Source organism: Humulus lupulus, chromosome 7, assembly GCF_963169125.1.
Source record: "Humulus lupulus chromosome 7, drHumLupu1.1, whole genome shotgun sequence".
NCBI classification, from domain to species: domain Eukaryota; kingdom Viridiplantae; phylum Streptophyta; class Magnoliopsida; order Rosales; family Cannabaceae; genus Humulus; species Humulus lupulus.
Genome location: NC_084799.1, coordinates 182,380,582 through 182,393,355, shown reverse-complemented (window position 1 = coordinate 182,393,355; position 12,774 = coordinate 182,380,582). Strand labels below are relative to the sequence as shown.

Below are 12,774 nucleotides of genomic sequence, written 5' to 3'. Positions count from 1 at the left end.
CCATCATTGACACGATACAAGTATCGGGAGCACTTAGTCTCATCACAACCATATAACCAGGTGCAGTTTTCTTACCTTTCAATTCACTAGCTTTGATCCCTCGACTCCTTGAGCACGATCCCCCTCGAGCCTTAGCGTTCACCTAAACACAATCATGGGCCAAAGTCATCATCAATCCTCAAGTTCAAAACCTAGCCTCGGGGCCAATCTCGAGCCCCAGGGAAGTCCTAGTTCCACCAAACAAGGTGGTGGAATCAAACCCCAAACCCTAGGTCAAAAGCCCTTGCAAATAACCCTAAAATCCCCTTCAGAAGGCAGGGTAACTGTAACGACCCGGATTTTCAAGACTCGATAATGCGGAAATATAAATGTTTTCATTTAACAAAATGTCTCAAAAACCCATAGAAAAAAAAACTTTTTAAAAAGTCGTATGGCCATACTTAACATTTAGTTACAAACATGTTTTATAAAGATTAGAGTGAGCCTAGTTTAGGAAAATTACACAACATTTCCAAAAATAAAAAGGCTTCCCAAAAGGTCGGTCCACATGTACATTTGCAAGGAAGACTCCAGCGCTCACTGCTCTGCCTTGCCCTTGCTTTTACCTACAACATGAAACAACTAGGTAAGCGAAAACGCTTAGTAAGATCAACTTTCAAACAAAGCATGTAGAGAAATAGGGATCTGGACCCATCCGGACCCTACACAATCAATTTCAAGAACGCTAAAGCGTCCTGGCAAACTTATGGTCATGCCTGATAACCAAGGATAAATTAATTCACATCTAGATAAAAATCCTGCACTCAGAAAAATCCCAGAACAAGCAGATATATTATATCACAACTATATCTTATCAACAATTATATCCCTGCACTCAGAAAATCCCAGAGCAAGCAGATATATTATATCACAACTACATCTTATCAACAATTATATCCCTGCACTCAGAAAATTCCAGAGCAAGCAGATATATTATATCACAACATAATTCGAGACCAACGCTCGACAATTTCCAACAATTCATGCGTAACGCGCCCTCCAACATAATTGCTAATCTGTAAAAGAGAACCGAGTCCCCACACTAAGATCTAGCCAATAAATATTCTCATCAAGGGTAACTATCGTGTTACCTAGGGCATCGCTACTTATTCAAGAGTGTAATCCAATTTACACGGTTTTACGGAGACTTCTATGTTAATCAGTGGTGCTGGTGAGCAGCTGCCCCTAGGGTGTTCAACCTCACTCGATCTTGGCAACCCCTAGTATCTCTAGGCACTCTCACGGAATGGCCAATATTCACGGCTGCTATCCGGGAATAACTTATCAAAGCACTTGCTCGGATTCTAACCGTCCAATGATTAAGTAAGCATGAGGGCCCCTAGGTCCCATTTATCTTGGCGCCCCTAGGTTTAACCAGCTTATCCTCATCTCATGGCCACTCGTCTCGGTAATGAACCGGACATAAATAAAATCAAGCAGTGTGACGGGGATCAACCGTCTAGGATATGACGGACTTCTACCGTTCATATTTTCTAAATCAGCACTCACTAGACTAACGTCTCTAAGCAACTTTCTATGACAGCCTATGTATATGCATGTATCCCTATACTAACATACAAGACAATAATCATTTCATGTTGCAGCCATACAATATAAGTTGACTTACTTGGAGTCCTTAGCGCTCAGCAAGTTTTCACCCTCCAACGTTCAGTCCAGTTACGCTTAGCCAATACTGTAGTTATCCATACATTATACTCGGATTAATTATGGCACTAATAATTCATTATTATTATTTTGGGCAGTTTGGTCATTTTAATAAAAGTCATTTGTAAGGATTTACAATCCTTATTTGGTTTTAAACCTATTAAGGAAAGTTATACAAAATATTCGAGACTAAACCCTAAGTCTCGGGGAGACCTATCCTAAGGTCTCGATACCTAGGCTCGGGTATCACAATGGTATTTCCCACAATCCGCTAAAAATCTTATTCTTTCCAGGTATCGCTATTAACCCGCACTTTCGACTAGTCGGTTAAAATATGTAAGATTTTAGCCGGTATTATATCCAGAAAATACAAATAAATTCCTTAATTATTTTTAAAGAAAATAAACTCTTTAAATTTTCCTTTTATTTTTCTTAAGGTTTTAATATCTAAAAACCGTTTTAAGAAAATTGCCTATTTTGTCTTAATTAGGAAAACCGTTATAAATTTCTCATCTTGACTAATTAATTTTCCAAAAGCAATTAATCAATTTTTACTTACTAGAAAAATAATTCATTTAATTATTTTCTCAAAATATAGGGTTTTAAACCCTCTTTTAATTTATTAACTATTAAAAAATTAAATCTCTTATTTTTAGAAAGAATAAAAACTCTTTAATAAAAATAATTCATTTAAACTCAAAGGGTAAATTTTAGTGAAAATATGATTTCAAGACTTACCAATTTATATCTTGAAATAAGCAAAATTTTACTTTTTACCTTATGTTCCAAAATCTCATTTTTACACTAAGTGTGAAAAACCTAATTTTCACATTTTTAACTACATACTTCGTTAGTTCATAACTTGAAATTTACTTACCCAATTGTTACCAAAATTTCCCAATTCCATTTTTGTTATGCCATTTAGGTCTTTGTAAAATCTTAGGTCAAAATGAGCATTTTTTATTGGTGAAATCATTTTCCAACAATGAGGTAAAAATGACCTTATTTTCAAGTCCTTATTTTTTCCAAACTTTGACAGTTAATAACTTTCAAACCGTTTAATATTTTCTTACCAAATTTTACAGTGGACTAATAGGTTATGCCAGAAATATGTCCACAAAATTTTAGAAAAAACTGGGTTCATTTGCCCTATACAGTGGCTGTCCAAACTTGGTTCCGAAAATAAGAATACGAAAAAGACAGTTTTTTACCTAATCTTTGAAATAGCATAACTTACTCATTTCTAAACATTTTTTAGTGTTTCAAAAGCTCAATTTTATGTACTCAATCTCAACAACATCACAGTACAATTTAATTTTACAAAAACAATATACAGTGGCTGCTTGACCCCTTGGAAGTCACAGCTCAAAACATGTTTTGTTTTAGGGTATCCTACAAAACCCTTGGGGGTTTTGGTTCCCATTTTCAAAAATCAATACACATGCATCATAAAAATTATTAAACAACTACCATAACCTTATTACATGACCAACAAGAAACTTTAAGCATTAGATATACAAAATAATGCTTAAAACTAAAAACCCTACAACAAAATCATCAAAAGTAAACTTTTTACCTCTTTGGTGTTCTTGCTTAAGGTTTGGACCTTCCTATTAGCTTTGGCTCCTCCAAAACCTTTCAAAAACCCTAACCAACTTCCCCCAACAACATTGGTAATTAGATATTTGAAACTCTATGATTAAAACTTGACAAAAGTCTAGATTAATGAAACTTTACCTTAGGGAAAACCCTTCCTAGACCAAGACTTAGCTTCCAAGTTTCTTTGGTGTTCTTGGGGTTGAAAATGGAGAGAACACTTGAGAGAGTCTTCAAAAATCAGATGAGAGTGAATGAGGGAGGGAGAGTGGTCGGATTTGGGGGTTAGAATGGCTCACACAACTCTTCAAAATATCACAAAACACTTGAGTGCTTTTCTACCCACTTGCCCACTTGACTTCTTACACCTTTTTCACTCTCATTAAGTTTTAATCACCAAACTTACTATTAATTAATTAAATTAAATGTCTCTCATATTTAATTTAATTAACCACAAAATAAAATTTAACCTAAGGTCCATTCATGGAATAAAATTCCCCATTTCGGCAAAATTAGGCATTTACCACAAAATGCCTTAAAATTTCCATTTTCTTTTAGGTATATTATTTTTGACCAAACTTTAACTTTTATGAATGTATTTTATGCCCAAAATATAATTGCCATGATTTTTCGTTTTATTTTCCGAGATTTTTACCCGATCAGGGTTTTTGTGTCGGTCCAGGACCGAAAGTCTTATCTTGACTTTTAAAATCACAAAATTCATATTTTGGCTAGCAATAACTCATGGAATACTTACAAACAAAATATAATATTATTTAAAATAATATTCTTAACCCGGGGGAAAAATCCCGACCCGAGTCGTTTAAAGGTACCCGAAAATGCAGGACGTTACAAGGTAGCACTACAGTGCTCATGGGAGGGCGCTACAGCACTAAAAACAGAAGCAAAACCCCATCAGCAAACTTGGTCTAGCGCTACAGCGCCCAAAGGCTAGCGCTGTAGAACTAGTCACAGACTGGCCAACACCAGTTTTTCCCTCCTGCGATTTCCTCGAACCAACCTCAACCAAAACTCTACCAAATCTTCCCCAACCTCAATAACAACCTTATGACCATACTCCACTCATCCCAAGCACCCCAAATACCAAGAACTCGAGTACATGCATCCCTAAACTCAAAATTCACCATAGCCACTCCTAAGCACTAAAACTCAGCGAAAACCAGCTGAACAACAAAGTTGGAGTTTAGAATTTGTACCTCTGGTGGAATTTCGACCTCAAGGTGCCTCTAGACTTCCTTGGCTTACTCCTCCTCAGCCTTAGGCCTAAATTCCCTAAAGTTCCATCCAATTCAACTTAAACACCATAGCTCAAAAACTAGAAACAGAAACTGAAGAACTCTAAAGTCTTAACTCAAGTGCTGATGAATCCTTGCTAAACCTCTGCCAATTTCTCAATCCTAGGTTAGGATCCTTGATGCTTAGTTTATCCCAGCTCTCCTCTGACCTTTACTCCAGAAATCCTCAAGAAACAGATGAAGGAAATATAAACTGACCTAGAGAACTCTCTCTGTTTTTCTCTCTTTCTTTTCCCTTCCTTTTCCTTCTTTTTCAGACTTCTACCCTTTCTCTACAATTCCCACTAACATAAAACCTCAGCATATCTATTCCTTACATGCCAAATGAACCTAATGCCCTCCCCTTTATTTCTAATCCTTTAGTCCACTTAAGGGCATTTTAGTCATTTTACCCAATTCTCGCTAACTCCTCGAGTGTCTCTAATATTACCCGCTTTATTCCCAATACCTCACTAATCACCAATAATATTCCTCAATGTCAAAATAGACTCCGGTATATTTGCTAAATTCCCACTTATACCCCTAAGCTCACCCCAAACCGGGTATAAATCCCCGCCATGACTTTTCCGCTACTGTGCTCACTAGGATCGTCTCGAGTCACAGATCACAGATATATCCACATAATAATGTGGTCTCGACAATTATCACATATATCAATACAGTTATGCCCATAATGGCAAAAATTACGATTATGCCCCTCTAACCTAATCAGGGCCTACATGCATACTAACACACATATTCATGCATCTCAAATATTCAAATAATCATATAACATGCTTTAAATCATAATCATGCATCTTAATCATTAAAACCACACATAATTCCCATTATGTCGTTCAGGCACACTAATCAAGGCCCTTAAGCCCTATTAGCAATTTGGGTCATTACATTACCATTTTCTTCTTGCAGTCTATCGTAGCCCCATACTTCTCTAGCCAATCCATACCCAGAAATATATCAAAATCAGTCATCTCTAGCGCTACCAAGCTAACTGATAACTCCCTGCCATCCACTGTAACTGGTAGTGATCTAACCCACCCCCTGGAAACAACTATCTCCCCAGTAGGCAACATCTCACCAAACCCCACAGGATAAAAGTCACATGGTCTACACACATCCATTTATAACCCTACTAGCAACAAAAGAACGTGTAGCACCAGAATCAATCAAAACAGTATAGAAGGTTCCAGCACTAGAAAGCTAACTTGTAACTACCTAGGTCAAAGTGGACACCCGAGCTGGTGTCATGCTATCCACTTTCTTCGGCTCCTCCTTTTGGGCTCTTGAGCATTCTTTCTTTAGGTGCCCTACACTACCACAAACAAAGTAGGCTTTCACCCGACATTCCCCAATATGGTGCCTCCTGCACCTAGCACACTCTGCAAATTCTCTCTTGGTCCCACCGCCACCCTGGCGGCCCATCTGTATGCCCCCTGACCTCCTATCTGGCCTTGAAGGTGAAATTGTATCTGAGTCTTTCTCTTCAGATCACTGGGGCCTCCGCCCCTACCAAAACCCATAAATGGAGGTCTCAGCCTCCTAGAATCCCTTCTGGCTACATTGTCCCACCAGATCTTATTCTCTGCGCTCTCAGCTACAAGCGCCTTCTCCAAAGCCTATGCATAGGTAGTCACTCCTGGCACAATAGTAATAAGAACGTCTTGGGCTATCATCTGTTGTACCTCTCTCTTTTGGTCCCATCAGTGGGCACTAGATCCCTGGAAAACTTTTCCAATCTATCAAACTTCAGGGTGTAATTAGTCACCGTCATGTTACCCTAAAGTAACCTACTGAACTCTTCAGCCTTCGCAGCTTTAACTTCATCAGTATAGTAATTTTCATTGAATAAGGTTCTAAACTCTTCCCATTCCATAGTGGTTACTACTCTGGTTTGGGATACCACCTCCCACCATATTCGGGCATCCTCTCGAAACATATAAGTGGCATAGGACACCCTCTCGTTACCACCTACCCTCATAAAATCCAAGATAGTGGCTATCATTGTCATCCAGTGCTCAGCCTTCAATGGATCTGAGCTGCCCTCAAAGACTGGAGGGAGTTTCTTTCTAAACCTCTCATACAGGGGTCCCCACCTATCTCCCTCGACCTGGGCTGTACAACTGCTGGTACCTCTGGCTGTATCACTGTCGATATCGTAGGCTGTAGGTTCCCTGCTGGAACCTGTTGTTGTCTCAAGAGGCATATTTCTTCTTCCTGCCTCTCTAATCTGGCTTTCATGCTAGCAAGCACTTGTTGCTAGTTTTCTGGAGCTGGCAGTAGGGCCTGGCCCTGGTCATTCCCTTCACTGGCCTGTAACTCTTGGCCAACCAATCTCTCTGACCTTCGAGGATTCATACTGCTACTTAATCCACCCTACAGTGATCAAATTGGTCGTTAGGTAAGTGATAACTATACCTCATGCCACCTGACGATCCAAGATCAACAGATAACAAACAAGTGCAATGCTAATAAGCATGCCATCACACAATATATTCATTCATGGCACTAATAAGCATTTCCTGATCTCCATCAGCAATTGACAATACACATACATATCCAAACATTTTCACAAGTATAACATAGCTAATAAGCATGTTCTTTCAATACCTGCTAGTATTAAAAGTGCTAATAAGAATTCCCTGGCCCATATATAAATAATAGCGCTAATAAGTGGATCCCTTGCATTCATAAGCAGTCGCGATGCTAATAAGCACGTTCTTTATCATTCATGTAACAATCAAGGGCCATGCCCTATCAAATTATCTCATGCTTCCTAGGAAGGCACGCAGATAAGACATTCATATCATGTTAAAGCATTTAAACACATAACAACATAATAGTTATTGAACCCTTAGTCGAGCTTGTCTTTAGTGGCGAATGTACATGCCCGGCTAGTCTTTAGGAACCCTTAAACCTTGGCAGCTCTGATACCAAGTTGTAACGACTTCCTAATCTAGGCCCATTACACTGTGTACTTATTAAATTGTGTCAAACTTGCTAACCAAGTCATTTGGTTGAAAAATGTGTAACTACGGTTAATTTCAAGGATTAGGGTTAAAAATTTTGGTAAAATAACTGTGACTTTTACTTGGAAAGATTCATACATTTATGGGATCCCAAAATATTACAACCAAACTTTTAAAAAAGGTGAATATACATCAAAAGTTACATTCAGTCGGCCTAAGCGACAAAAACAAGGCTACATCCCTAGTTCCTCTGAGATATCCCCGATTGTGGTGGTCGAGTATCCGCATATGTACACGCTGCCACCGAAGCTCTCCAACTCATGGCTGGTCAAGCTTTCCCTTCCCCTTACTTACACCACAAAGCACAGAGCCAAGGCTCAACAAGAAACCTCAACATGCATAAATAAAAAATATAAACTTCCAGATACCCATCTAGCTTGCCCAGCCATAATAACCTACATAAATAGTCATTCAGTTACAAATAAGTAGCCATTGGACCAACTTGGGGCCGCTGCCCTAAATAGTTGGCCATAGAACCAACCCTAGGGCCTATGCCCTTGCTACGTGACCATAGAGTCACCTGGGGCCCTCGCCTTGAGCTCTGAGTAATTAGCCATAGAGCTAGCCCAACACCTTTGGTTTTCCATCGACCATAGAGTCAGCCAAAGTAATAGTACGTTGCCAGTTTAGGCCTCAGCCATTCGACCAGTACGTAACGCGCTTTTGTCATCCTTAACTAATAAGTCAAGCCCTGATCTAGAAACCCAGACCAATATGGAAACAGATATGGATAGGCATATCCCAACAAAATATGCACGTATGCATGTTAATCACATAACACCATCGAATAATCATTCCACAATACTAATCATACATATTTAACGGGGCCTCATGCCTTAACCATGGGATTCATACCACAATCATAAAGCACTTAAGCAAGTATCAACCAACATGTGAAGCAATAGCTTAAATATAAATGTCCTCGGAGCCCAAGCCCTAGTCATGATAATTAGTAACAATTAGGCCAAGCCCTAATCACACATAACATGTATTTGGTATAGTTTTCTTACCTCAAGTCTGAGTATAACGTAAATAAGAACGACCCTCGAGCATGATCCCGATTCCGAGCCCCTAGCGATAATCTAGTCACAACCATAATATAGGATTCCATCAATAAAGAGAAAATAAAGGCTTTCGGACCGAGTCCTAGCCTCCGGGACCTCAAGTTCCATTAAGCCGGGTAGTGGAATCGATCTCGAGCCCTAAGGAAAGAAACTCATTTTTAAAAAAACTCCATAAGGCCAAAAATGTCTAGGCGGGCCGCGACCTGACCCTGAGGGTCGCGGCGCGCCCCTTCTTAACTGAAAGCCTCCTCCTCTGTCAAGGGACACGGACTGCGACTTGACCTCGAAGTTCACGGCGTGCCTCCCAGATAGAGACCTCCCAAGGCTTGGGTTCAAGCTAAGTCGCGGCCCCTCAAGCAAAAAGTCGCAACTTGGCCCCACGAACCCAGATTTCCTTCAATTTTCAGCAGCCAAATTCAATCCAAACTAACCCAAATTCACCCCAAAACCATAATTCAATTACCACAATAGTTCTAACACCTTCCCAGCAGCGAAACCCAACAAAAATCCAGTGTAAAAACTCATCTAAACACTAAGCCAAATTCAAGCTAGAAGGTTCAAGAACACTCTCTAAAACAACACAATACTTTAATGGAAAATTCATAATCTAGAGCTTACCTCAACTGGAAGTTAGTCTCTCAAGCTGCAACAAAACTAATCCCCCAAGTTTAGGCTTCAATTCTCCATGTTTCAGCTAGAAATTTGCTTAATTCTTCAAAGGTTTGCTTGAGAAATTTTTTGAGAGAGAAAGAGTGAGGGAGAGGGAGTAAGTCGGTTAGTGAGAAGTGTTTTGTGTTTCTGTCTTTTGTTTCCGAAGGCTTAAGTGACTTAAGCTAATCTCGAGGCTTGGGGTACCAAAAACGTCCCCGAGGGAAAAATGGTCAAATTCTCCAGTATTCCCTTCTAAACTCACTAACTTCAAATATTTCTCCAATTATTTATTTCCATTACCCGATAACCCCATTAAATGCCTAATACCCAAAGTACCACTCAACTCGCCCTGAGTTAGGTATTGGGTTCCGTTGTGACTTTCTCGCTAACTTGCTTCCTAGGATTGTCTTGTGCCGAGTAACACAAATAAACCCACATAATAATGCGGTCTCACACATATATCACCTAAATATACAATTATGCCCGCAACTGGCCAAATTATCAAGATTGCCTTTCTAATAAGAAACGGACCTGCATGCATATTTTATATCCCTAAACATGCATAACTAGTCATGTTACCACATAATCCACATAATTACAATTAAATATAGAAAATAAGCATATAACTCCATATGTTGCCATCCTTGCCCCCTAATCAAGGCCCTAAGCCATATTAGGTAATTTTGGGACGTTACAATAACTATCCATTCAGACAAACTTTAGGTCCCTAAATTCTTTCATCCAAAGGTATAGCAGTCCTTGGAGACATTTCAAGTGAAAGCTGATGTTTTCTCGCCAGTCTCACCGTGCTTCTAACCCCTAAGGTTTTCCCTTAATAATTGTCTTTCGGCTTCTGTCTTGACTGAATCACATGCAATCCTATCACTCCCCATAATGTGACCTTGACTATCATCTAGAGAAATCAGAACTTATCCCTTCTAGAACCTTACTTGTAGTCCCTGCTTCCTCAGCCTCAGCAACATCAACACATGTATTACTCGTATCTGTTCTTAACCGGAAGTAGTCCAAAACATTTTCGATCGAGCTAGATATGACTTGTCCAAATCATCCATGTATTCTCTACTTTTTGAATTTACGTGGGTCGCTGAAGCATCGGTCAGTTCAAGAGCCTTCACTAATAACCCATCACATCATACTTGGTGCGAGCGATAATTCTTGGAATGTCTCTTCCCTTGATCCTCAGCTGGTAATAACCAGATCGAGGGTCAATTCCTAATAGCATTTTCCTACTTTGCAACCGGGCAAATAAATCCTTCATTCTTGGAAATGGATATCCATATGCAGTACACATTCTCACAGACTTGGCTTTCTCCTTGACAAACGACGTTGACATGTCCCACAGTGAGATGCTCTGTCAGATCAGTCTTAAGTCAAATAACTTCTTTAACTGAACCTTTAATTTTTTCTGCTTAGCTAGCGTCATTCTTCATGATGTTTCTGATATTAGTTCTATTCTTGCTTTAATCCCGTCACACACTCAATTTCCTAGTCGCGACAACAATCCCGACGAATCCTTATAAACCCATCTGAAATCTCACTGACCGATCCAGTTTCCCTCTACTCTAACTGATATAATTCTTGGGGGTACCCACCACAATAGCTAGGCATCTTGTGAACGCAACCAGGTCCTTTCCTTTTAAACCTGGAAGTCACCATCCTCTCTCTTACAGTCCGGGGTTGTCCCTTATCTGGAAAGCTAATCCATACTTAGGATCATACCAAGATTCTCATATAACTATCCCAATTAATTCTTACTGCTAACTTGTTACTCGTAATACTCTGACTCATTCTGTGGAGATTACTAACTTTCCTAGCAGACACAAGATCTCAAGCCCCATAGCGTAATAACCATATAGTATGTAACACCTATTTATTTCTCCACTAAGAGATGCATAGCACCAGACTCAATCAATACAATATAAAGGAATGAGAACTAGAAATCCAATTTGTCATTTCCGAGGAACTAGCTTCGGGCTCTGATAGCATTAAGGCAGACACTCGAACCGGAGTCGGGCTATCTACACTCCTTGGTTCTCCCCTCTTCAAACTCAGGGAATCCTTCCTGAAGTACCCAACTATTCCACATAGAAGACATGCCTTTGTTTATCATTCTCCCAAATGGCATCTCCTGCATTAAGTTCACACTGGATAACTTCTCCAAACCTTGTTGCTACCTTGGAGCCCTCCCTGAATACTATGACCCTTCATGTGAGGACCAAAAGTAGTAAAACTATCAGGAGTCTTTCTTTTTTTGTTTACTAGGGCCTCCACCCCTACCTAATCTCACAAATGGGGGTACCATTGTCTAAGCTTCCTGCCCCACTGCACCCTCGCTCCATATCTCACCTCATGCGTTCTCTATAGTAAGGGCCCTCCCTACCGCCTGAGCGTAGGTAGAAATATCATGGACTAGAGCGATCCTAACTCTCTGGGCTACCCCACAGTTTAGTCCTCGAATGAATTGTTCCTTCTGGGCCACATCTAATTATACCAAATAAAAATTGAATTTGGACAACCCATGAAATTCGTTGACATACTTTGTCACTATCTTACTACTTTGAACCAAATTCATAAACTCATTGGTCTTCGCAATTAGAACTGTGTCACAGTAGTACCTCTCATTCAACAATTTTTTGAATTCCTCCCAACCCATCATAACCACATTTGGGGTCTGGGATACCACTTCCTACCACGTTCGGGCATCCTCCTGCAACATGTACATGGCACAAGCTACTCTATCATTGCCTACCACTCCCATATAGTCAAGGATGTAGCTAATCATGCACATCCATTGTTCAAATCTAAACGGATCCAAGCCTCCCTAAAAAATTGGAGGATAATGCTCCTGGAATTTTTCATACAGTAATTCCCATCTCTTCCCACCCTCAGGTTGAACCACAACTGATGCCATTGTTGTCGAAACATAATGGGCAGTGTTCCCTTACTGAACCTGCTGTCTCAACCACCTAATCTCTTCCTAATGCTTTTGCAAACTTCCTTGCATGCCAGCAAACATCTGCTGCCAATCCCAGGGGCAGATGGAGGATTCTAGCCCCGAATATCATTCGTAACCTTAACATTAACAATGCCAGATCCAATTTAATGCCTCTGATACAAAGCTTCTAAATCTGTCTGCAGTCAATGACTTAACCTATCAGGCATGATGATAATATCTGAAACTACTATCCGAGTAGGGCCAAACAACACAATATCCACATACAATAAGCATACCAAGATACAAGTCTAAAATGTTAATGTTCCCTATATTAACAAGCGAATAAGGCAATTCAGATAAGCAATTAGACAAATATTTCACTTAATACCAATCAACCCTGAGTCGAGCTTGTCTCTGGTAACGAGCGTACATGTTGGGTCAATCTTGAGGAACCATAAACC

The 12,774-nt window shown here is 39.8% G+C and overlaps 1 long non-coding RNA gene across 2 annotated transcripts; it reads right to left on the bottom strand.

Annotated features, from left to right (window-relative positions):
• Nucleotides 1-406: 406 nt before the first annotated feature.
• Nucleotides 407-3,586, bottom strand: LOC133790022 (uncharacterized). 2 transcript variants are annotated; one of them, XR_009873851.1, is made up of 4 exons: nt 3,442-3,586; nt 3,281-3,359; nt 1,667-1,732; nt 407-605 (listed from the first exon to the last, which is right to left on the bottom strand). It is a non-coding gene; the product is annotated as an uncharacterized LOC133790022 (long non-coding RNA). The 2 variants fall into 2 exon arrangements; XR_009873852.1 differs by lacking the exon at nt 1,667-1,732.
• Between the last annotated feature and the right edge of the window lie 9,188 nt (nt 3,587-12,774).